This window comes from Melanotaenia boesemani, chromosome 9, assembly GCF_017639745.1.
Source record: "Melanotaenia boesemani isolate fMelBoe1 chromosome 9, fMelBoe1.pri, whole genome shotgun sequence".
NCBI classification, from domain to species: Eukaryota; Metazoa; Chordata; class Actinopteri; order Atheriniformes; family Melanotaeniidae; genus Melanotaenia; species Melanotaenia boesemani.
In genome coordinates, this window is record NC_055690.1 from 33965430 (window position 1) to 33993343 (window position 27914).

The window sequence follows — 27914 nt, forward strand, 5'->3', positions numbered from 1 at the left end:
AAACATAATAAAAGGTTAGTTTCATATTCTCATATTCTTCTTTTTTTTCTTTCATTTCTTATGTGTTATTTGTCAGAGTTGTCAGTGCAGAGGTGAATGCGAAATATGTTCTGGGATACAAGAACATTATTCAAGATGCTGTTTCAGAACACTCATGGAACCGAGGGGAGGGTCTTATTGGTACGAAGTGGGATATTTTAACATTAGTCATGAAAAATTGAAAGCATCTTTCACAGGTTGTTAACTATATATGGAGCCATATTTCTAAAAGTACATTTCTTCTCAGACTTGGAGGTAAAATGAGCTCTGGCATTCCTCTTAAAGACTTCCCAAAATCCATCAGCGCCTTCATAAAACATTTAAAGACAAAATCAATACACCATTTATAAAATACATAAGAAACAAAAACAGTTTCCAGCCCGATGCTGAACAAGCACGGTGGACATGGTGGGGACGGGAGAAAGCAACAACTTTCACCTTCATAGATTAATGTGTAAAAATCTTCCAATATATACCATAATAATTTTATTTTTCTCATTCCTCCTTCCTTCCTCTTTCTGTGTGACCCAGCAGCAGCTTTGCACTGAATGCCTGAGTGTTGCAGAATGTGGAATTATGCAAGATGAGGCCCCTGTTGTGGCTTCAGCACTCTGAAATATTCATGTCTTCATTTAACAGGTAAAGTAGGGGAAACTAGGAGATGAGGAGACAAAGAATAACGTCACAGACGCCATGACGACAGCATCTCTGCAGGCTGGAGTGGCTACAGGAGATCAAAATCCTGCATATTGAAGCATCTATGATCAGGGTATTGAACCTAGTGATGGTGAGATAAAGCTTTGAGAAGGATTAAAGCTTTTCATCAAGTTGGTTTACTCAAGGGCAAACCTTCTGGAGGCTTTGTTTACTCTACTGCGCCATCTAGTGAACAGAAAGGATCAAACGTGTGGAGCTATTAAAATAACATCTGTGGTTTGTGCATAGTTCTTGAACAGGATAAATCCAGGCAAAGACCTGCTTGTCAAATGCCTCCTCAGGTGGTCGATCATTAAAGTACTGGCTGGAGATGGGGCATTCCTCACCTCCTTCTTCAGTGAGTGGTCTAACATTAAAATAACGGGTCACCTTGGAAACAGAAACTCTTTGGCTTTGGCTGCAGACATTCAGAAAATAACATACTCTAATGAAAGTGGCGTGATGTCTGTGTTTAGGTGGGCCGAGCTGTTCCTACAGGTTCTCCCAGGTCAAAGCCCCTCTTCAACATTTTATAGGTGCTGTTCCACCTGGTGTTCACCTCCTGTATAAGTTTGAGGTTCGTCCCCTCACTTGCTGTTGTACCTGCGTGAGCCTCTTTTTTTTAAACAAGAACGAAGGACATTAAATCAAGCAGCACAGCAGCAGCTCAAATAATTCAATTCAGCTTTATTTCTATAAAGCCAATTGACAACAAAGTTATCTCTGATCACTTTAGAGTTAATTCATTGTGATCCAGTCATATTCAAATAAGGCAGTTCCTAAAATATTATAGCCCAGCTAAGGCAACAAAGAAGCATAATCAAAGGAACTGTAAAGAAAATAAAATAAGTCAAGGAACATACTTTCACAGTGTGAAATTACCCACTAATTTCCCTCAATTTAGCCCAGATGTCAAACTGTGCCTTTAAGATCCTTTTTAACTATCAGGTTCAATGTAGCACATGCATCCATATCTGTAACCGTGGTGATTCGCATGCAGCTGGTGACACCCCACTTGTAACTGGGGGCAGGCATAGTTGGGGTCCTTTAGGATTCAGTTCAGCACATAAACTTTATCCAGCTTGTTCTATGCATCACACATCACTATCTAAGATAAAGAGATAAATTTAGATTAATAAAACAAACTTCATGCAGACCGTGGAGCTCATTGGTGACACTGCCATTATTAACCAAAAACAGCCGGTCATGTCCATCATCGTGGTCCGACTGCAGTCTGGATAGAGCGGCAGGTAGAACTGCTCTATTATCTGTGGAGACAGATAAGAAGAAATGATTGATGGGTGAACAAAGTGAAGACATACAGGAGTGGATCATGGTCTTACATTTATCTACAGTCGCTTTGCTTACAGCAGACTCTTCCTGGGTCAGGACAAACAGGGAGTCCTGTCGGTTTGCAGTTTTATGAGACTTTAGAGTCACGATGACTCGTCTGTTGATCTCTTCTGAACCCATTCTGTAACCTAAGAAACTATCATAAACACATTAATGGTTTAGGGTTATGTAACTTTCCTGTTTGAAGATCTCTGCTGAATACTGTGTACCATGATAGGAAACCCTGTCCACTCCACTGCTCCAGACGCCTGATAATGGTAGATAATGGCTTCACAATATTAACCATAACAGGTCTTCTTGTTCAGGCTCACCATTAAGGAGTTTCCTGTATTCCCAGTGCATTCTTCTTCACCTTTCTAACAATCATGAAGTCTTTTTACCTCCATCAAAGTACTTGTGCCTGAAAAGATAAGACACACCAGAGCCCCCATGAGAAGGAGAAGCTGCACCCTCTAAACAACTTTTCATAAACCTGACAGAAAATGAAAGTGTGGGGCAGCTCACCTTTTAATCCAGTCTTTACAGTATGATTTTTAAATGGTTTTTCTCAGAACACTAAAGCTCAAATTTAAGTCAGAGAATTGCAGCTGGGAAACATCTGAAAACCTGAAGGACACTGGCCCAAGAGGTCCGGAGTTGGTGATCCCTGATGTATGGGAACACCGATGGCAAAACTCCACATAGTCCCGTGGTTTTAAGTCACAAGCATTGTAAATTCTTTGGCTTTCTGCAACTCTTCCTGATGTGTCTTAGGTGAGTTGTTGTGGATTTCATGCTCTTCTTTAAGATATCACAACTTTCAGGATCAAGGCTGATTTATGCTCAAGGTTGAATATTCATATGCACGGAGCCATCTGTCTGTCCTGTGCATTCAATGAAGTGTTTTCAATAAATTTGGTCACACAGACCACCGCTGTGTCTGCAGCTGTCTGAGAATGTACATTAACATGATCTCCTCTGTCACCATGTTTGCTGCTGTCTGAAACTGATTTCAGAACTCAGAAGTGAACTCTGAACTCTGCGCTGCCCTCTGGTGGATGTGATGATTAACAACCATCCCGACTTAAAGGATGCATGTGCAGATGTGTGCAGTGACGTTTGACGACTTTTGAAACAGACTCACCACTTTACGTAAGTTAATGGGGCATTAATGAATCTGTACTCTGACCATACTCCACCACTGAACCCTAATGTGCTCCTAACTTCTGAGCCACTTAAATTAACTATAAATGAATGTAGTGTAGAGGTTCATTAAGAAGCACAACAAATCAGATATCTGGCAACAAATACTCCATTCACAATTTTGTAATCACCATGCCAAGTTATTTTCTCCTTTAAAGCAGACAATAACGCTGGCTGAGCAAACATGGGATCTATTTGTGTGCTGCAGCACAGCTCAGACGCCGTCCTGCTATTTTTTCCTGCTGTGCACAACAACTACCGCAAATTAACTTACAAAGCTTTTCCATTGATTGCGGGGTCATGACACTTTACTCAGGTGTTTGCTGCTTAAATTAAGCTAGCATGTCTCCTTGCTTCCTCATAACACTAACATTACTGGACATGAAAAACCTGCTTCCTTGTAAAGAAAGCCATACAGCATCAACATCTCCTGAGGAGGGAAATCCCTTCCAGTAAGAGCAGTACTGTAACTTTCATCTGCAGACCAGGACGCCCTGCAGCATGCTGTCTGTCCGTGGGGTCAAACATAAAGGAAAGGTGCAGGTCCAGTCCATAAAAATATTTAGCATAAGCATTTCCCGTGTAGAGAGCTCAGCATTGCAGAGATTCCTGAGTACACCTTGTCCTCTCCCTTGGGCACAGGAAGGAACTGAAGGAGCCTTGCACAGCTTCCCCCCCAAGCTGTTAGCAATCTGAACCTGCTTAGCGGCTGAACTCAACTAATGACTCACTTTGCAGTACTGCACCATTTTCACAGCTTTACCCTCTACACTTCTGCCATTTTTTTAAAATACCAACACAGCATCTCCCATTCAATACAAGTTTTCACCCCATTCGTTCCCACTTGTTTCTGTGTGTACATAAAATTTGTAGAGCTATGTTCAACTTAAGCTATTTCCTCCCCAGTGTCTTTATCTGTGTATGCTCAGCCCACAAGTGGGAGGAGGAGAGGACAACAAAAATGCACTTAGCAGCCTATAGATCAAAAGCAGCATTTCTGTATGTGTGAAATCTTACATCCTTCGCACTAAATAACACAAAGAGGACAGAAGGAGGAACCAGATCACAGGATGAAAGAAGGATGGAGAAGCATCAGACTATGCTAAAACAAGCTCAGTGTTTAACACTGATGAGCTACTCTTGACCAAACATCTGCACGTATTTTGCAGCACTTGTCCTGCTCTGCTGGATGTTAGCGAAGCAGCGAGGCTGTGAAGCTCCATCTGACTTCCTTTCAGGTTTGCTTTTTAGCTGAGTCATAGCTTTACAGCTGAACAAAGGAGCCAGATGGGATTTACTTCATCCTCAGCTAACAGACACAGTACTTCATTTCCCTGAACAAATGCACACACACACACACACACACACACACACACACACACAGAGAGAGAGAGCAAAATGAATGCTTTACAGTAGCTGCAGTTGTTAGTAACTTTTTTGAAGATGGAAATTTGTTCTCTGCTTGTCGTCTCCATTGCTGCGGATTGGGCTGCAACCACCATTGACAAGAACTGTTTTCGTGATGCCAAAAAACAGCAATTAAATATTTTTTTCACTCATATGCTGTGGTTGCACTTCCATAATCAACTTAGCTCAGGCGTGTTGAGAGACGCAGTCCCCCCAGCTTGTCCAGGGTCTCGTCCCCGTGGGACATGCCGGGGACACCTCACCAGGGAGGCTTCCAGGAAGCATCCTGACCAGATGCCCGAGCTACCTCATCTGGCTCCTCTCCATGTGGAGGAGAAGCGGCTCTACTCTGAGCTCCCGATGATCGAGCTTCTCACCCTATCTCTAAGGGAGAGTTCAGCCACCCTGCGGAAGAAATTCATTTTGGCTGCTTGTATTCACGATCTCTTCCTCCAGTCACTACCCACAGCTGAGGTTAGGCATGTAGATTAGCTCCGTCACAATGACACACCGCACGATCCCCCTAAACCCCACTAAAACCAGAAACCCTCTTTATTTATACAGCACCAGTTCACAACAAAGCCTACAGGCACTTTTACAGACATAGTCCAATTCAGTCCAATTCACTGTAGTCCAATTATCATCCAATTAAAACAATTCCATTATATGATCCACTTTAATCCAGTTTAATCCAGTTAACTATGTTCGTTTAAACAAATTCATTAGAATAATGACCTAGCTTAAGAAACAAACAAATTGCATCAAATCTCTTTGATTCAATGAGCTGCATAAGGGGACAGTTGAGAGGAAAACCTCCATCAGAACCAGGAAGGGTGGTCTTCTTGACTGGTTTTGGGAGAGGACAAGCACCATAACTTTAACAGATACCTGCTGAGAAAGAAAAAGATGCAGAAATTCAGAACAATGTCCCACATTTAAACATCGAAAGTAAAGAGCAAGGAGAAAAGAGTTGAGGGAAAAGTCCATCATGGGTCATCCCCAGCAGTCTAAGCCTGTAGCATAACTAAAGGGATGGCTAAGGGTCACCACGCCTGCCCTAACTATAAACTTTACCAAAAAGGAAAGTTTAAAGCCTGATCTTAAAGATAGAAAGGGGTGTCTGCTTCCTGAAACTAAATTGGGAGCTGGTTCGAGAATAATTGGGATAACTTAAGGTTCTGCCTCCCATTCTTCTTTTTCAGGAAGCACTTTACCTTTAGCTCAAAGTCTGACTGGATTTGATCCAAAACCAGTGATGCTGACATATAGTCCTGTTCTGAAGTCCACTCCTTACAAACAAGTACAAGGTCTTTTTTAGGACTGAAAACTGTGCTTACATTGACACAATGGCCACAAATGAATAGAAAAACAATACAGATGTTTTATTTTTTGGTTTTCTTTAAATTCTGCTTTCTTTTAACTAATTTATCAAAACATACTATGGTATATTTTTATTATTTTGGAAAAAAAAACTGCAAATTATACCACAGCATCACCCCTTACAAGACTATGAATCAGCCTCACCAGAAAAGCAGTAATGACTCATAAGTGTTTTTAATTAAAATTGAATGAATAATAATTCTGTTGTATAATTAAAGTCTCTCAGGAGCTGCTTTAGTTGTGTCTGCACATGAAGCAAAGTTTGAATAGTCTGTATAAAGGTGCTTACAGTGTGAAAGGCTGAGTTTGACATGTAGCTCTTTTATCAAAACCTGCCCTCACGCCTCCATTTTTTCTGTATGTTTTTGGGAGGTCTGTCTCACTAAAAGTTACCTGAAACTGAGTTTGAATGTCAGATTTATGAATCAAAGGTGCAGAAAAGGATTGCAGTTCCTGTTGAACTGATGTTCATTGAATTAATAAAGTTGTATTGATTTTAGATCACAAACCAGTATTGCAATATGTTTAAAGCAGATTCCTGCAGATTAAAAGGACATCATGTTGGATAGCGTGAGAAATTGTGTTTTATCCTCTGAAGGGTTTTTATTCATTTGTAAAACTCAGGGCTCAGATTTAGGGCAGGGCGGAGCGCTCATGCTGCCTTCAGCTAGGTCAGTCACTAAAGTGAATGTACTGCAGTTTGTTGAAGTGAAACTGGGCCAGTTAAGATGCTTGTGCTGCAAAATAATGTAGAAATGTTGGCTCGTTGCCAATAGGTTCTCTGATATACTAATGACTTCAAATACTTTCATTCTCTCTTAAGTAAAATGATGAATTATTTTTGTGAACTTAACGTTGATCAGCTCCTCTCTAGTCCAGTACGTCTGTCTGCAGTTGTATTAAAATAAACACAACAAACCTGCAGCAGTTGGCTAATTATCTTCAGTCAAACTGGGATGTGTCTAATTAGTGAAGTCAGCCATGGAAACAATGGGCTGGAATGAAACCCTGCAGATTGTGCCGGATACCACAGGGAACGCTGATTTGCTTTGACAACTTCGTGCTGTTGAACTTCCAAAAACTTTGAGTCTAAAACAGAGATGAAAAAGTCACAGAAGAGGCATAAATAAATGTCTACTCTGGTCAAATAAATGTCAATAAAAACACACAAATGCCCGCTTCGTTTCACATCAGCCCTGCTGCTCCTGCACATCAGCGATTCCTCCTCCTTTTCTGCCTCTACACACAAGCCAAACAACCAGCTCATGCTTACTGGCAGCACATCTCACGGTGGAGTTACTGGGCTTTAGGAGTCGGTGGAAGCCTCTGGTCTGAGGGACGTTGTAGTCAGTGAGAATTCAAGTAAGTGTCTCGTCAATGTTTAAAGAAAAAAATGTGCTCTTATTCTTTACCTCAAAAAACTTGAATGTGTACACGTTTAACTAGAAAGATCAGTGTTCTTTATTACTGTAGTGTAAAAGATAAACCAGGGGGATTTTTTTTTTTGGGCTCTGAGATCTAAAATCATATTTGTTTAGATGGTGATGACTGCTGGAAACCACAGGTGAACGCAGAGGCAGCAGAGCATGTCTGGAGGAAACAGTATCCCCGTGGCTGTGTTTGAAATGCCCACTCCTTCCCCACAGACTCCACATTGTAGCACTGCTCAAGATTTTAATGGTGCACCAAAAACTATCTCATCAAACACCAGAAGCTGATCACCACATCGGCACTGAAGCCAGGAATCGATTTATTTATTTATTGAATAATTTATGTTATCAGGGAAGCAGGATTTAAAAATAATAAACAAGATCTAAATGAATTGTTTTGATGACTAGCGTGGGTGGTAGATTACTAAAGCTACCAGCCAATCAGAAAAGAAATTGGGTTAAAATTATTTTTAGTTAGTTAGTTAGTTAGTGTAAATCAAAGATGCTTAAACCAGGCTTTAAACTTTCCAGACTTAAGTTTGGATTGATCCTTCGCCTGTTCTGGTGGCGGTGGGTGGGTTTTAGGTACAATGATGTTGGTTATCCCATCACTGGTCCCACATGGTTGGATCACTCAGAAATGACTGGTTGCACAAATCAAAGTTCTACAAACGTGGACAAAATTTTTGGTACCCTTTGGTTAATGAAAGAAAAACTAACAATGGTCACAGAAATAACATGAATCTGACAAAAGTAATAATAAAGAGAAATTCTATGTAATTTAATCAATGAAAGTCAGACATTGCTTTTCAACCATGCTTTAACAGAATTATTTAAAAAATAAACTCATGAAACAGGTCTGGATAAAAATGATGATACCCCTAGAAAAGACTGGAAATAATGTGACTAAAGGGACGTGTTAATCCAAGGTGTGTCCACTAATTAGCATCACAGGTGTCTACAATCTTGTAATCAGTCAGTGGGCCTATATATAGGCTGCAGGTAGTCACTGTGCTGTTTGGTGACATGGTGTGTACCACACTCAACATGGACCAGAGGAAGCAAAGGAAAGAGTTGTCTCAGGAGATTAGAAAGAAAATTATAGACAAGCATGTTAAAGGTAAAGGCTATAAGACCATCTCCAAGCAGCTTGATGTTCCTGTGGCTACAGCTGCACATATTATTCAGAAATTTAAGATCCATGGGACTGTAGCCAACCTCCCTGGACGTGGACGCAGGAGGAAAATTGATGACAAATCAAAGAGACGGATAATACGAACGGTAACAAAAGAGCCCCAAAAACCTTCTAAAGAGATTAAAGGTGAAGTTCAAGCTCAAGGAACATCAGTGTCAGATCGCAGCATCCGTCGTTGTTTGAGCCAATGTGGACTTAATGGAAAATGGCCAAGGAGGAACCATTGTTGAAAACAAATCATAAAAAGCCAAACTACATGTTGACAAGCCACACAGCTTCTGGGAGAATGTCCTATGGACAGATGAGACAAAAATGGAAAAGAACACCGTTCCTGCTGTGGAACATGGAGGAGGCTCTGTTATGTTCTGGGGCTGCTTTGCTGCATCTGGTACAGGGTGTCTTGAATCTGTGCAGGTACAACATACCGTCTCGAAAAGGCACCCTGCAAACCTGAGACAACTGGAGCAGTTTGCTTATGAAGAGTGGTCAAAATACCTGCTGAGAGGTGCAGAAGGCTCACTGACAGTTACAGGAATCGTTGGATTGCAGTGATTGCCTCAAAAGGTTGTGCAACAAAATATTAAGTTAAGGGTACCATCATTTTTGTCCAGGCCTGTTTCATGAGATTATTTATTAAATAATTCTGTTAAAGCATGGTTTAAAAGCAATGTCTGACTTTCACTGGATAAATTTCATAATTTTTTTTCTTATTACTTTTGTCAGATTCAAGTTATTTCTGTGACCATTGTGAGTTTTTCTTTTATTAACCAAAGGGTACGAACAATTTTGTCCTTGTGTGTAAGTATGTTTGAACGTGCCTACTCGTCACATCGGGTTTATTGGTGAACTTCTCAGAAAGTTCTAAGAAACTAACCAACCACTATTCAGGGTGAGAGAAATGCTTTTTTTTCATGAACGTAAAGAAACAAACACCAAATATGCTTTTGTGCAAATGATTGTGTCCAGATGAGGGCTGAGTGTCTCTTAATCTCTTTTCTCCTAATTAAAGCTGCAAACTGGCAGCTGCTTCTGTACAAAACCTGCAGAAAGCAGCAGGTAATAAACCAGGTCCAATAACAGAACTGCCCTCTGTTAAGACAATTGGGTTGATGGAAAAACTGTCATCAGACAATAGAGGTCGGTCAATTGATCACTTCAAGTCCAGATGGTGGAGGTAAATTGATTCAATAAACAGGACAAACCTCTGAATCTAATAGGTTATTATCTGGTTGGAAAAACAGCACAGCAATTTCACAACTTGAGAAAAGACATATTTACACTAAAAACTGCAACACCATGTGTGTACACATATCTAAACCTCACAAATCACTTAATTTTACATTCATTTACGGCTTTGTAACATGCAGTCAAATATATCCAAGGTCTCTAGATAAATTACATTATTGGTACTTTAACTAATCATGTCTTTCAATAAGTAATATCCTCCTTACTACCAGTAGTATAAATTTGTCCTCTGTGGAGGACATTTGTAAACCTGAATATCTCCATCCCCTGCATGCTATTAAACCCACTCATTTTGTTCTCTAAAAAGGACATCCAGGGCTTTTGAATGGTACCACATTTATAGGGGTGGGGCTTTGGGAACATCCTGTTTTTCCTCAAGTAAAATGGCGTTCATTACCGCAGTCACATTTCATAAGAAGAGGAAAAGTAAGTGCATAACTTCTTTTTGTGCAAATGTAGTCCTGAAGTATTATTGTAATATTTCTTTATGATATCTCTTGAGAACATATTAAACTCATGGACTGAGATCTGGTGGTTGTGGACGTCGTTGGAGTCCAGTGAACTCACCATGTTCTAGAAAGCAGGTGGAGATGATCTGAGCTTTGTGACATGGTGCATTGTCCTGCTGGAAGTAGCATCAGAAGATGCTCCACTGTGGTCATAAAAGGATGGACATGGTCAGCAACAATACTCAGGTAGGCTGTGCTGGTTAAACCAGGCCACGTTGGTAGTAAAGGGCCCAAAGTGGGCCAAGAAAATACCCCCCCACCAATACACCGGTATGATGGATCCATGTTTTCATCATGTTTCCAGCGGTTTCTGAGCCTAGCATCTGAATGTGGAGCTAAAATGGAGACTCATCAGACCAGCAACGTTTCTCCATCTCCTATTGTCCAGTGTTGGTGAGTGTGTGTGAATTGTAGCCTCAGTTTCCTGTTCTTAGCTGACAGGAGGCACCCGGTGTGGTCTTCTGCCATTAGATCAGCAGTTTCTGAAATAATCAGACCAACAACCATGCCCATTCAAATTCACATTTAAAGTCACTTAAATCTCATTTCTTCCTCATTCTGATGCTCAGTTTGAATCAAGTCGCCTTCACCACGTCTACCTGGCTAAATGCTCTGAGTTGCTGCCTTGTGATTGGCTGATAAGATATTTGTGTTAACAGGCAGTTGAACTGGTGGACTGGTAAGGTTGCCAAGAAAATGTTTTTTTTTTTTATTTATCACAAACACTTTCTTTTTGAGGACACTGAAATTGAGAAACTGTGACTTTCACAGAATAACAGATTACTATGATAGCCATACTGTTAACTAAAGTATAATAGAGACTAAATATGTTATATTAAATGAGTCTGGGATACTTGAATGCAACACAAAAATGTCATATTTACTATGTTATTAGAGTCATAGTCAAAACCTCTGAGCAAGATCGTTCCTGCAGCCACTCATCTCAGAAAAGTGACTCTCTGTGAAGATATCTACGGTTAGCACCATGAAGAAGATGGCCAATTTAAGCTCTTAATGTAAATCCCATCACACAGGCTCCTCTCTCCACAGTCCTCATTCCTGTAAGTTGCAAATCAATCTTTACATTCCTCAAGGATGTTTGGAATCATAAACACATTTGGAGAAAGTGTTTTTAACACACACACCACTGAAAGCATGCATATACCACTATAATGGCCTGCATCAACACCTAAAAACCAGACTAACAGCTTGTAAATAAACTACTAAAAATTCAAACACACACCCTGCTACAAGGCTGCACACACACAGACGTATGAGACATCCAATTCCCATTTGGATAACAGTTGTGTACGTGAGAGATAATGCATGTACTGTATAAGTCATACAATCCATTCATACTATGCATGAAAGTCACAGTAACATAAAGTAACTAGTCACGGATCCAGCTACATAAAGACTTTCATACAACTGATGATGGATGCTCTACTTCCAGGCATGAAAATTCAGACTTTTTTAAGTTTTGGAAGCACATCTTCCCTCTGTAACACATTTATCCTCTTGTCTTCATAACCCAGTTGGTTGCAAAACACTTCCCTGAAAATATTCCCATAGTTCCCATTTCCAGGTTGGTTTAATAATTTATTTCTCAGAGCTGAGAAACAACTAATTCTTTCATAAATCCCAGAAAATGAGCATTTCAAAGAATCAAGCCTGCTTTCACACTGTTGGTGAGGATGATCCCCGGTGAGCTGTGCCTGATTCTCTGCTCTCCTCTGTCATGAAGCTGCAGCACAGTGTGCTGCTTCATGCCAAGCAGCAATCTAAAGGCGCTTCTTCGCATGAAACATCAAATCAAATACATTCAAGTCTGGGAGGTGAATTGGCAGCCAAACTCTAAACTGTCGTTTTTGTGAGCAAAAATCATCCATGTCTGCTTTCTCCAATGAAGCAGACCTCACATCTAATGGAATTTATTGGTTTAATGATCAGACAAATCCAATCATGTACTAATAAGGTCATCTCATTAAAATAGAATAGAATGTTTTGGAGGTGATGTTTTCTGCTCTTAAGTTTTAGTTTAAGAGAAAAGCTTCAGAAAAGTTGCGTGTTGGGCCTGGTGGGAACACTGACTGACCAGAGCTGACGCGATCAGCTGCAGATCAGCCATGACGCTTCCCTTTCCTGATGCTTCCGCTTTCAGTGGAACCGAGACGTAACATTTCTACTGTGCGGTCTCCTACAACTATGTTGCAGTTACAGAGTGGGCATTCCCACCCTAGTCCGGTTCATTGGGTTCAGTGTGAAAAGTCATTGGCACTCTGGACCAAGGAAACAAGCTCTGATCTCCTTGAAATCTGAATAAATGATTAACTTAATGATGATGATGATGATGTGATCTAATTGTAGCTTCATGAAAAAATTTAAAAATAAAAATATTTTCTCCAAAAATGTTGCAGCAGTCAGTATTTATGCAGGATCAGCCATTCTAAACTTCACTAAACTTAATTATACTGACAATCATAAAGTCAAATCTCCTGCAGCCAAAGTCTGTGCTGAATGGCACCAGTCTTCAGTACTTCTCTAGTGCTCACTGGACAGCTGCTTCAGAATGTACACAGATAACTACAGCCCTAAAGGTACTGTACAGACGGGTTGAAAAGTAACTTCTATCATGGGAAAACCTCTTTTTATACAAACACCTCAAGCTAAATGAGGCCATGCTGATTAATTAGAGATACACAGCACATGTTCATCATAACACAGTTGTTTCCATGTCTGCAATAAACGGACAAAACAGAGAAAAAAAAGAATCCCTAATTAGCTTTCATTTTCTGTTTTCAAAGTAAAATCATCTTTTATAACCAGAGGAAACAAACAAATTAGAAATACAACATTTTCAAGGACTGCAAGCACAATGAAAAACTTAAGTCTGGGGGGGCTGTTCTTGCTAAATCTACTCCTGGATTTAGACCTTGCAGAGATGATTAATTGCTCCAAGGAACACCTGAATAGCAAGAAAATTGTGACATGAGGGAATTAATGAATCATAATGCATAGCTCTCGAGAATAACAGACTGAATTAATGAGGTATGTCGTGACACCGGAAGGGTGTCAAATTGAGACAGAGGGAAACTAAAATGTCAACATTAACTTATCCTTTGAAGGTGTGCTAAGCATTGTGTTTATTTTTACCTCTTAGCAGTTTCAATGTTTGTCATATTGCGTGCAAGCAGAGTTTCTAAAAGAAAATGAGCGGGGAAAAAAAAAAAAAAAAACCTCTGCAGCTTAGTGTGGAACTCAATATGATGCCCCATGCTGGACACATAACATTCAGTACTGAGATGATGTGACCCACCAACAATCTAGAACAGAGATCTCAAACTACAGTCCTCGAGGGCCATCATCCTGCAGGTTTTAGATGCTTCCTTGATTCAAAATAAATGGACCCAACAGCTTCTTAAGTTCTGCACAGTGGTCCATTAATTTGAGCCAAGTGTGTTAAGCAGGAAAATGTCTAAAACCTCCTGCACACCGACGCTCAAGGACCAGAGTTTGAGATCACATTTTCATTCATGTGCAGCCAAATGTCAATATTTTTACAGAATGACCAATAAAGAAGGTAATTTACTCCCTACCAAGCACCTACACTTTATATACCTTTGGAAAGATAAGATTCTTGAGATGTGAATGATGTATACCATTCCGAGTTACAATCATAACTGTAGAGTCAGTAAACACTTATTTCAGACCAGTTGACAATGGAATTTATATTTCAAGCCATACTGTACTCTAGTAGCAGATTATGTTGCAACAAAAATAATCCAGTTACATTAGCCAGGGTCCTATAAAAGTAGTCCATCACCTGAGGTGGCACCTGGGATGTCCAGTTAGATTTCAGAGATGGCCAGCGCTACCCTGGCCCCCATTTAGTTCTGCCCATCTTATCTGGATATGTGGGGTTTCCACCCACAACAAATCTGCTGCAAAGCTTTTCACTGATATTTTATATGTGGTGTGAGCTTGAGTCTTAGCCAACCAAATTAATGGCAGGATTTTTAGACTCTGGGCCTTTCTTATCATTTATATACATCATATCATATACATCATATAAATGATGCAGCAACACAAACTCCAACATCAAACTTTTGCTCTCCGTTTTTTCCAACTCTGATCTACAGTCAGCATCCCTGTCGTCTCCCTACCAGCTGAAAGAAGATTAGCTCGGCTTACCATTTTCTTTGTTTAACATTTTAACAGGTGATGTTGGCAGAAAAACACAGTTTACCTATTTACACATGCATTGGTCACGTCCCTCCCCTGCAGTACAAAAGACTGACTCACCAAAAAGAAGATGCACATTGTCAGCAACCACACGGTGATATTTAAACCATGACTGATCAGCATTGAGGGGTCAAGTAAACATTCCCCACATCAGCAGCAGGCTGGACACAGTGGAATTTACTGAGATTTTGTTCTCCTCTGATGAAATGTGAACATTAAATGAAGCTGCTGACCAGTATCTATATAAATATATAAAAACACAGTGTGCAAAAACACAAAAGAGGTAATGAGAGGTCACAAATGAGGCATTACCATAGATGACAGGTTTAATTTCTCATATTTACAGTGCTTTATTAAAGATTACATCTACAAACAACCAAAATCAAGCATGTGGAACAAATAGCATAACAAGAGATGAATTTACAGTTGATGGTACCATCTTCTTCCCCACCTAAAGTACCAAATACGGCACTGATTAGCTCAAAATGGCAGCTTTAGCTGAGTTAAAGCTAGTCGTTGCTGTTGTGGTGCTGCAGCACTGATGGAATCACCGTGTTTTGGTGATTTGCTTTCTCCACAACAAGTTACTTGGTGCTTCTTCAAATTTGAAGTAGAGTGTTCTGCTGCTGCCAGATACTGTTTATATCCTGGAAAAAGAGGTGAAGGTGATGGAGAACAACAAATACCTTGGAGTTCAGCTGTACAACAGCCTACACTGGGAATACAACACACGTCAGGACAGAGTAGGCTCTACTTCATAAGAAAGCTGAGATCCTTCATTGTGTGCATCTTCTATCGGTCTGTGCTGAAGAGTTCCATCAGCTTTGCTACCAACTACTGGAGCAGCAGCATTCGAACAGAGACCTAAAGAAATTAAACAAATCCATCAAAAAGGGTGGTTTTATGGACAGAATTTCTAGGATCAGCCAAGGTGTGGAGGGCTTAGGATTGGGTCTCTGCTTTTTTACAGATGATGTGATTCTGTTGGCTTCATCAGGCCGTGATCTTCAGCTCTCGCTGGAGAGCGTTCCCAGGCCAGTCTCTCCACTGGCCTAAGAACGCTTCGGGATCACCCTGGATGAGCTGGAAGAAGTGGCCAGGCAACTGCCCCCGTGCCCTGACCCCCCAAAAATGGAAGAGAATCAATGAAAACTTATCATCCAGGCACAATATGCATTTCACTGGGACAGCAAAACACTTAGGCTGATCCTGTAAGAGGTCAACACTAATGGAATCCTCATTTTGACAGTGACTACAAATCCCAAATTTATTTTATAAATTTGGGAATTTTAAAATCCTTTTAAAATGGGGTGCTGAAAAGGAGGGGTAAAGGGGAAGGATTCTAGGGTCCCATGATTGACAGGGGCCCTGAAGGGTCCTCAATGCAATACTAACAAAATTATCTAATACTCAATGATAAACTCACAATCATGTAAACATTTTAGTTACAATGCATTCGTATCACTAAGTTTCTTTATTTTAGAAACGTTTCTGAACACCGTTGCCCTCTCTATATTTCCCTTAAATGGTTCAGTCCACTTGCTCCATCAGCTCCCAGCACCGCAACAGACAGACAAACAGCGGGTGGATGCTAAGACGCCAGGATGCCTCAAAAAACATGAAGTTTAAAAGAAAAAGAAAAAAGCTGAGACTGGTGAGAGAACAGAGGGGTCGACATTATGCCACCGAGTTCTTTCAGAGGCGAGGTGGTCAGTTAGTTCGTCTGATGGAAAGTTGTGGAACATCAGCTTGTTGTCTCTTCTAGACTTTGTTCATATAATCTATCTCACTTTGCTCCCATATTAGCTCATATTTCTGAAGAAAACTCTGGATTTTATTCATTTCACTGTTGTTTTAGTCAGATAATCAACACAGGCAAAGGATTAGCAAGCTGCTCTGCTAAAAAAAAAAATCACGCATGTTCAGACATGAGAGCAGCCGAAGCCGATGCCTGCCAGACCCCCCTCCCCTCCTCACCTGAAGATGTCCAGGTGTCTGCTGAGGAAGGAGGTGAGCAGCTGAGTGTTTAATTATTTGATTATTATGGATAAAATAAACACTGAACAATAGAAAAAAATCATTCCGAATTAATAATAAAAATAGTTTGTATCTATTTTAGAACAATTTGAATGGTTAAGAAAATGCTCAGCTATTACCGTAATGTAGGTCAGGTCAGTAGTTTTGTACTCATCCTCCTGCTTTGCAGTAGGAACAGAGCACATTTCTAGTGGGTGACTGCTTTCAGTCCAGTCAGAGAAAGACTGACTAAAAACTACAGCATCATATATGTTTCCTCCACTAATCTAAAGCCTTCACCTGTGAGTCTACAAATCTGGAGATAAATTAGATTTGCATGTGTTGCTACATGAGGAAGACAATGACGTGGAGGATTGGTTGTCAAATCGATTTCCCTTGACGTTGTTGGTGAAATCACTGAAAGCACCTGTAAGTAAAACAAAATAGTGGGAGGCCACCAGAAAAAATGATTGTGATGCTATTACACATGACATTACATCATTGGAGATACTATATAATAGAACAGCTGGACAGACTCTTGCAGGGGGAGAGCTCCACGTTGGGCTCTTGGTGAACAAGGCTGAGCAAGCAAAGTGATTGTGAATAGGATGTGGGAAGAGCTTGACTCAGCAATAGTTTACTTTTACCACTCCTTGATATCTTATTACACAAACTTCTACCTTTTAAAATGTGATTATTTCATTTTAAAGACGGCTGCCAGCCTCTGTTTGGCTGTAAATCTCCACAGTGATTTGCTTCTGACCGTACTACAGTCAGTTCATATAATATTTTTTATCTTGAGCCTAACTAATTTATGTCACCATTCCTTCTGATTTTATTTATTTATTTATTTTTATTTATTAATTTTTTGTTGCCTCTTGTTTAGTGATAATGTTCAATGATAACATTAACAATACAATAAATCATAAATGATTGGCCATTTTGTTTTTGATGGTGGTTTTAGCAGAGATTTGATTTGTTTCTCCACAGTTTATAAATGCATTTTATTTTCTTGGATGAGATTATTTTGTACTTAAGTTTTGTATTTTAAGTAATTTATCTTGAAATAATTAATTGTTTAAGTATTTAAAAAAAAGAGAAAAAAATGCTGAACATTCCCTTACAATCAGAAATAGAGGAAATCATGACACAAACACATGTTGTAGGAGGAAACAGGTCTGTGGAAGAGAACCAGGAGTGCTAACAAAAGAAGAAGACGGCTAAATGGAGGATAAACAAAGCACACAAAGCTGCAGCTGTTCAATTCAAAGGAGAGCTTGCATGGCATTTCTGTTCTTTCACAGTGCTGCAGCTCTCATTTGTTCTTGTTTGTTCCCTCTCCGTGTGATTTGCCTTGCCTTATTAAACTTGCAATTTCACTCACTGATGGGTTGAATGGTTGATGCAAAGTGATTACTATCTAGGAGGAAAACATCCCTTTGGTTACAAATCAAAGTATGAAAACAAAACACAAACTAAACAGGGAACAAATACAATAAACAGCACTTACAAAAGTATTGCTTTTTACATTCTTTATGGCACATGCCTCCAACTTGTTTTTAAAATACTCAGAACAATGACTGTGTGTTGTGCTGGGCCAAACAGGGACTATCTATGTATCTTCCAATCTGTAATAGCCTACATGTAGAATAGGTGCAGGCCTCATATCCCTGCAGGATGAGATGCTCCACTTGGTAATGTTGATTTTGGGTTGGAAATGTTGCTTTTTAAATACTGAAATCATCCACAGCAACAGGCTGAGCGGTGTTGATGGAGGGGATTTTCTGGAAATACGTGACAGAAGAGAAGAGTTGGATAATTTGACACAGCTCACAGGCTTTACTTCATTTAAGGGTGTAAAACTGAAGAGCACAAGCTTGAACGTGAACTGTAAGTGTGACACATCCTCACAGGAGAGATGTGTGTGTGTGTGTGTGTGTGTGTGTGTGTGTGTGTGTGTGTGTGTGTGTGTGTGTGTGTGTGTGAAGAAGGGGGGGGGGGGTGTCATGCCTACACCCGCCTCTCAGGTGCGCTTCACTTCTCCAGAGTACTAACCACCAGTTCCTGCACTACATCACCCAGAATCCCTCTGTTCCAGCCATCTTGGATCTCACCTGCATCCCATCATCATCATCATCAGTCTGCATCTGGTCGTCTACCTATATAGTGTAGTTTGTCTATGTTGCCTAAACATCTGCACTAGAGGCTTCATCAAACACTTTGGTTTCGTACCTGCGTTTGTGTCCGGCTTCTCCCTCTGGCTCGCCTGACACTGGGATTGGGTTAAGGTTGGCATCATGGGGGACATAATTACACCCACACACAACTACAAGAAGAATCTGGCAATAAACACGGGAAACCTAATACTGACAGGCAAAGTGAGTACCAACACAACCCAAACATGTGATAATCAGAAACTGAAAGTTGGTATGAAATAAGTGAAGGAAGCTTAAACTTAAAACATAAAATTTAAATACTCAATGTCTTTGAGCTACAGTAGAGCTGTGAAGGGTAGAAAGATGGACAGCTGGCAAGAAGGACAAAGTCATCTTTTCATCCATCTGCCTCGAGACATTTTAAGCTAAACAACCATTTTAAGACTAAGAGCTGAGCGTGTGCTGGTTCCAGAAGTCCTGTGCAGAAAAGTGAAATTATATCTGTACTGCAGAGTTTTAGTAACATACAGAAATTCTGACACCTTTTTAAGCTCTACATAGAAACAAGACAAGCAGAGCCATGCAGCCAATGATGGTACAGCCACATCTGTAAACATCTTCACCGAACAATAAAGGTGAATGAAGGACTGACATGAAAAAAAAAAAAAAAAGCCTGATGGTACTTAAATAAAATGCCAAATCATGTTGTGTTTGAATACTCTCTTTCATTATTTGCTCTGCCTTTCAGAGGAGTGACCCCATGCAGTGAGCTTTTATTCCAAACCTTCTGTTCAATGCCATAAAATGCCAAGTCTGACCAGAAAATGTGCACTTGTTCTCATAACTAAAAATAACGCTGGTACAGTCCATGATTAGAAATTGGCAGTGATTTTGTGTAAGGCAGCAGTCACGGGACATGATAGAAACTCAGATATATGTGTAACTTAAAGCATTTTAACTTATTATTCTAACCATGCAAGAGTGGGTGAAGTAGAAATGAAAATTGGATAAATAGTGTCTTTCTTTCTACATGTACATCCCCACTGGGTTTCTACTTAAACAAGTGGGTTACTACTTTGAACCACAATAATGCATTATATGCATTCATCCATTTGACAAAATAAACATTATACATGGACTTTGTAGTCTTTCTAAATCCAAAACCAATATATTTTTCTGTGTATGCCAGGCTTCTGATTTTTGGCAAACAGATGCACTTACATCCATTCTTACCATTTTCTTTGAATGAACAAAAAATAAAAATCACCTTTCAGTGATAAACAGGAAAAACCTTCAACGGTGGAAAGCAAATGATGGACAAGAAAAACCCAGAAAGAAAAGGAGAGTGAATGAAGGGAACTGGAAGCATCTGAGAGGTGGGTCAGCTAATTAAATTCCCAACAGTACGGCCCATTTGCTGGAGGCCATGTAAACACTCTCTTCTCCTCTGAAACACGGCTTTTAAGGGGATCAGCTGACTGTTTAGCTAGAGATTATCACTGTATGGGTTTATCTTCTACCTAGAGAGCTGAGGAAAAAACTGAGCAAATCTGAGGAAGGGATGAACAAAGAGTGAGAGCTGGAGTTTAAGAACAAAGAAATGTATACACATTTTTACATATATATATATACATATATATATATATATATATATATATATATATATATATAATGTAACACATGTGATGACAATAAGAAGCAGTCTGATTTGATTCAGAATTTTAAATATAAATAAAACTCTGCTTTAGCTCCACATTCAAGGAAAGCTGAAAGTTGGCTGGAAAAGTTTCATATTGTAAAAACTCCTGATGTAATAAAAAAATAAGTCAAGAGTTTTTTTTTGTTTTTTCTCGTGTCTTTTGCAAAGCCAGACATTTTTTCTCTTTCAGTGAAGGAGGGAGGAGATTTCTATAGAAAGAGAAGAAAACCTTCTTGTGATGGAACAAGTTGATGATGGAATGAAATATAATCCTGTTTTCTCTTGAAATGTCCAAATCCTCATGTCATCTTTGTTGCAGTTCATATTTCCACTGGAAATATTTTCTAGCATGTTGGTCCTTTTTGTCACACAGCTCAAATGACCTCAAACCTCTTCATTTTAACCAACTGAATATTTTTTAGCTCATTAGTTTAACCACTAATATAACACATTATCAAACAGTTTTTTAATGTGAGCTAAAAGCAAATATAGCAATTTATACACATTAAATGATGGGTGATTTCACGCTTCCTAACTCTCCACAACAGAGAGATAAAAGAGAAACTAATAAAAAAAAGACAAAGCCATAAAAAGAAAAAGACACTGGCTTTAGCAAATGTGTCACTTTTTCATCAAAGCATCATCGTACAAAAGGAAATGAAAGACAACAAGACTGAACAAATGTAGAAGAAAAACAAACAAACTGGTGCAAAAACACACAGCAGGCAGCCTCTCATCCATCCAGAACAGCTGGCATCCCTCCATCTGCACATCCCCTTCGCCTCAGATCTTCTGTCCATCGGCTTCTTTGATTGGCTGTGATATTTCAGAGGGCTGCACTCTTGTTTAAAGCTAACCTATGACATTAAAGCTCTAATCTGCTTCTTTTTATGTTCATGAAACCACCAACTACATGCAAAGAAGCAAAACTCATAACTTATCACTGACATGTTCATCAAAGAGCCAAAATTACTGGTCTGCAGAGTTTAACTGATGCATGGCAGCAAATACTGAAGTCAAATTGTCAAATTTATGGTTAATTATGAAGCTATGGAAAGAAAATGAGTGAACTTAAATCATTGGTTCAGTCTGCTCAATTTTCATTTTCCTCATTTTTTGTAAAGTGTAAAATGTTTTTGCTCTGTAACTGTTACACAGCATTTCCTTAGTTTAGGATGTTGTACATTTACTGGCACATTTTCTCTTTCATTACTGTATTACTGAGTTTGCTTCAGTAACTATAGCATCAGAATTTCGTTGCTCACCGTCATCATCAATATCACTTTTCCTAATGGCTCCATAATCAGACTCATTATATTTTCTGCAGTGTGCTTTTTACACTTTTTTTAACACATGAAACAGACTGAAAACACAGAGATGTGCAAGAAGCCACTTTATAAAACTGACACTAGAAAACTATAAAAGTGAAGTTATTTATACACGTGAGCCATCTCTGAATTTTTTATTCTTTCGAAGAAGCTGAAGGCTGAAGGGTAAAAGACCTGATGTGCCAGCAGGACCTGGAAAAGCTGCTCCATGCTTTCATCTTTAGTCGGCTTGATTATTGTAACAGTGTTTTCACATGTTCTACTTCTCAGTTAGACACCTGCAGCTGATCCAGAACTCTGCTGCTCCAGTCCTCACTAAGACCAAAAAAGTGGACCACATCAGTCCAGCTCTGAGGTCTTTACACTGGCTGCCTGTTCGTCAGAGGATAGATTTTAAAGTTCTGCTGCTGGTCTATAAAGCTCTGAATGGTTTAGGACCAAAATACATCAGAGACCTCTTGACCCAGTATGAACCTACCAGAACCCTCAGGTCATGTGGTTCCAGTTTCTTATCAGTACCCAGAGTCAAAACCAGACATGGAGAAGCTGCATTCAGCGTCTATGCTCCACATGTCTGGAACAAACTCCCAGAAAGCCTCAGATCAGCTGAAACACTCAGTTTATTTAAATCCAGGTTAAAGACCCACCTGTTCTCTGCTGCATTTCAATAGTTTTTATTTAGATTCCATTTCTGCATCGGGTTCTGCTGAGCTTGAATTTTAAAACTTGATCATGTTTTTAATCCTGTTTTTATTTATTTTTATTTCTTTTTTATTTCTTTCTCTTTTGTTTTTAATTTTAAATTTAGCTTCTTATTGATGTATATTTAACTCCACAAGCTATCAGAGCTCTGTTCAGGCCATGTCCCTGTCTAGTGGGCTTGTCTTACGTCACTGCTGTCCTTTGCAGTCTGTGCACTTTGTGTAAACATGTGTGAGAGAACGTGAATGAATGTGAGTGAGTGTGGTTGTGTGTAGGTATGTGCACTGTGTGTGTGCACTGTGTGTGTGTGGCTCTCAGTGTGTGTGTGGATGCACTGACTCATTACATTATTGTACTTACTGGATCTGTCTTGTTGACTGTGTTTTAACAGTTACATGTAACAGACCGGTGAAACGTTGTTTCGTCTCACTGTGTATTGTGTATATGGCTGCAACCTCAAGAAAGACTACTTGACTTGATGAGTGCAATGAGCAGTGCTGCTCCCATAGCTCTAGAAATGGGTAAGTTTGGAGTCACAATATGACCTTTTTCCATTGCCCCTGAGTCCAATCTCCATGCTTCCTAGCAATTTAAACCTTTATCTTTTAATTAGCCTGACAGATAAGGGCTTTTCTTAAGGTTACACAGCTGTTTAGTCCCACTATGTTCAGTTCTCTTCATATTGCCTGGAAATTCACTTTCACTATTTAACAATACGGGGTTTTCTGTTTTCTTTTGTTTTTTAATTAAATTAATGTAAATAATCACCAGTTAGAATTGTTCAAGAGTTTGTCCTTAAAGATTATGGATTGCAAAACTTACAGGGATTTATTAATGTTGTGCTCATTCCCCAACCTCATTTTTAGTTACTTTGGCTATCTTCTTAGTTTTATGTGGACCCCACTGCACCAGTTGGGGTTGAAATGTATTAATCGTCCCAGTAGTTTTCCAGTGGGAAGCTCCTCTCTCTTAACTTCGGTTGACTTTTTTCCCCAATTTCCATACAGTGTGTGCATCTCTACACTCATCAGCCAGTTCATCCGGTCCAACTTCTAGTACCAGGTTAGACCCCTTTTTCCTCTAGAACTTTCTTAATTCTTGGTGTGATAGATGGAAGCAGGTGGTGGAAACCTTCCTCAGAGGTTTGCTCCATATTAACATGACAGCATCACACAGTTGCTGCAGGTTTGTCGGCTGCATCCATGATGAGAATCTCCCGTTCCACCACATCTCAAAGCTGCTCTACTGGACTGAGATGTGGTGGCTGTGGAGGCCGTTGGAGTCCAGTGAACTCATCGTTATGTTCTAGAAAGCAGGTGGAGATGATCTGAACTTTGTGACATGGTGCATTATCCTGCTGGAAGTAGCATCAGAAGATGCTCCACTGTGGTCATAAAGGGATGGACATGGTCAGCAACAATACTCAGGTAGGCTGTGCTGGTTAAACCAGGCCACGTTGGTACTAAGGCGCCCAAAATGGGCCAAGAAAATCTCCCCCCACCATTACACCAGCAGCAGCCTGAAGTGTTGATCCAAGGCAGGATGGATCCATGTTTTCATGATGTTTCCAGCGGTTTCTGAGCCGAGCATCTGAATGTGGAGCTGAAATGGAGACTCATCAGACCAGCAACGTTTCTCCATCTTCTGTTGTCCAGTGTTGGTGAGTGTGTGTGAATTGTAGCCTCAGTTTCCTGTTCTTAGCTGGCAGGAGGCACCCGGTGTGTCTTCTGCTGCTGTAGCCCATCTGCTTCAAGGCTGGATGCGTTGTGTGTTCAGAGATGCTGTTCTGCATACTTTAGTTGGAACCAGTTGTAATTTCAGTAAATCTTGTCTTTCTATCATCGCCAGCTAGCTTCAGCAAGTTGTCTTTAACATGTCTACGTGCCTCAATGCATTGAGATGCTGCCATGTGATGAGCAAATTAACTATTTGTATTAAGCAGCTGAACAATCGTACCAAATAAATCAGCTGTCGAGTATGTTTTTAAGTGGAGTGGTAGTATAACTCATTTATTCAGTTTTGTTTCAGACCATAGGAAGTCAAAGCTAACTTCTAAAAGTTATTTAGTTATTTTTCCTGTTGGGCCTTTTATAGCTGACAGCATCGTAGAGAGTTCATTCTGCTTTTATGATGTGTCACATTTGGCCTCGTGATTTATTATGGATCATCTCTTTTTTTATTTATTTATTTATTTTTTTTACAGGATGTTAGGATGTGTGTTTCATCTGAGAGCTCATAGAGTCGGTGAGTACCTCTGATTATTCTGGATATTTAACTCTCTCATGTAGAAACTTTTAACATATTTGTTTTGTAGTTTTATTTAGTAGCTCTCAGCTCTGAGCAGTATGAAAAGGTCCTGTGTTTTCTACTGGAGCAGCTCGTCACACGATCAGAAAGCTGCAGAAATTCATATACGGGGAGATTTATATAAGTTTCTCTCCTGCTCTTTTTTGTCATTTTTAAGGATATTTGTTACACTTTCTTGGTAGTCTTCCAGGAGAAATTGGCTCTTGTCTTTCCCATCTTGAACATTTTAGCTTTTCCTCCTCCCAACCATAAACCCAGATAAGTTTAATCTACTTAATAAAATCAAGGTAATTCGTTGCCTTAATGTTTTTAAGTAATGAAACATTAGATGAACAAGTGCAGTGGACTATGTTCAATGTACTTGAGTGCCTATTGGAATGAAATTAAAGATTTAAGTTGAATGTATTAATAACAGAGTTACAGTAACTGAAGTTACTTAGTTGAACCACCATCCACCACCCATTTGTTTAGCTCAGCTTGTTGAGTAAACATTACTCTATTACCAGTTGAACAAAACTTTATATTCTAATTGACCAAACTTAACTTTTATAGTTTTTTAAAATCTAAATATATCTTTCAATCAATAGAGAAAGGTAAATAAAAACAAATAAAAATTGATCATATCTCTTTTTTTCCAAAAGCAAAAGTAACAAAAACACATTCTTTACAATTTTCAATGGTGAACAAACATGCAAAACTCAGCCCTGCTGAACAATGGCTGATTAGCATTTACAAACAACATATTTGTCCATGGAGAAAAGGAAAAACTGTGAAAGTAGAGAAGCAGAGGATCATCAAAAATACAAATACACACACACACACACACACACACACACACACATATATATATATATATATATATATGATAAAACACACAATCCCTTAGGATTGTCAATCACAATAATACCATTAAAAAATTAACTATATAAATCTAATATAAATATCTATTCACATCTGAAGCCTGGTGCAGTGAACAAGACAGGAGATCACACATTTAGAATAAGGTCCATATTTCACCCCGAACATTACTGTATGTGTGTACACATAATATGAAGCCAAACCATTATGAACTGGAACCCTGGCACACACAAATATTTAACATTATTCATACAGGTAGATGTGCATGCTTCATTCAAAGATCAATAGCAGAACCTGGTAATGTAATGGATTTAGTTTAGCCAATTAAACACAATTTCATATGATTCTCAAAGATAAGGATAGCATCTACACATAGCATAGATCACATTACCAGTATTTTTTTACAATACATGTGATGTTTCAAACTCAGTCAATTGATTGATTTCTGTCATAAATATAGAAACGAAAACCAACCAACCTTTGTTTGTCACATAATGTCAGTCAGCACCTGCCCTGTGAGACCTCTCTTTGCTTTAAAGATTTCTATGAGCCTGGGACTGTGATGGTCAAGGGCTTCGTAGAACTCCTGTCCCAGGCTCTTACCAACCCCTCTGATGAACTCAAGACACACCTAAAATATGTCAAAAGAAAACGTTCATGTTCACATTAGTTGACCATGATGTGTTTTTTTTTTTTTATGTGTCAAACAGACTGCACTCCTACTCTTTGATATAATGATGACAAGTTTGATTCATTTAATTTCATACCTGTACAATAAATTCCAATTTGTCCATATTTGTTGGCTAAAACAACAAAGAAGTGACAACAAAAATTCTAGACCAAGCTTTTTTTTAATCCAATCGCCAGAGGTTTTCCGTAGAATATACAATATGAAATAAATATATAGACCTACCTGGTTTTCACTAAAGAGAGCAGGCCAACGCTGATATCTGGATGGTGCAGGTTTTTCCTCCACAGCTCCACGTGTCTGCTCCCGCTAATGAAAGCTGAACTGAGCCAAAAATAAAAAAAAAAGTTACTAACATTTGCAGCCATAATATTAAAGTTAGCTAAGAATGTGATTGGCAAAGCTAGTTGCTTAACTACTTTGATATTTTTTTAATGATTAAGCTCATTACTTCATTTATCACTTGTCATGCAACCAGTGCAGATTTTAACTCACCGTTTTTTCACTGGGTCATGCAGTAAAGCTTTAAACGTGGGGTGAAGGACTCGCTCGCTTCAGTGCAGTTAAACTCTTTGTCTTCTGTCTTTCTGTCTCTCTCGTCTCTGCTCTGCTCACAACGTTCAGAGTTAATCGATGCCAGTCTGTAAAAACCGGTAATAACTGGATTTTTTGCGGGTTCAAAACTCAATGAAATTAAGTTGTTTAAGCTCAAAGACATAATTACAATAAGTTAGACGATTTAAAAAGTACAGTTTACTCAGAATTGATCATTAATTTAACTAAATGAAATGTTTAAGTAATATAAACTCAGTTTTTGTTGGTAGAAGCTGCTGATTAGACTTAAAAACACAATTACAATTAAAAAAGGACATGAAACAGCTCAGCTTACTGAGAATTAACAAGTAATGTTCCCGTATTAGGCTATTTTAAGTAATATGAACTGTATGTTTAAGTCGAATAAAAATCTGGGTTTGTCTGTTCCTCTATTTTTTCCTTTTTATCTTCAGACCGACTCACTGCTCGAGTCATCCGTCACCCTCTTTTGTCCCTTTTTGTCCTTTTTAATCTCTTGTGCTTTCAGGTTTTTTCTCTCTTTACTTTCGTTTGCTACCTCGTTTCCACCTTCCTCCCTTTCGTCTTCTTTGCTCCATGCCTGCACTGTTGCAAACTATCATGGTGTAAACTGGGGATTAACCTGGACCACAAAGACGTACCGCCAGGTTTTCTATCTCTTACCAGAAAAGAATTACAATCTTTGCTGTTTACTGCAGATAAACAAGCAGCAGGAGGCATGTGTGTGTGGATAAGCCTGCAAAGATGCTGTTTTTGTGCTTTTCCCAGCACTGTGCTTTTGTGAGGCAGTCTGACCGCAAATGTTGTCCATGTGAAGTTCTGATGATGCTGCAGGTGGGTATTTAACCTCAGAACCCCCTCACCATGATGGGATCATGTTATCACAGACTCTTCTCAGGCGCTGAGAAG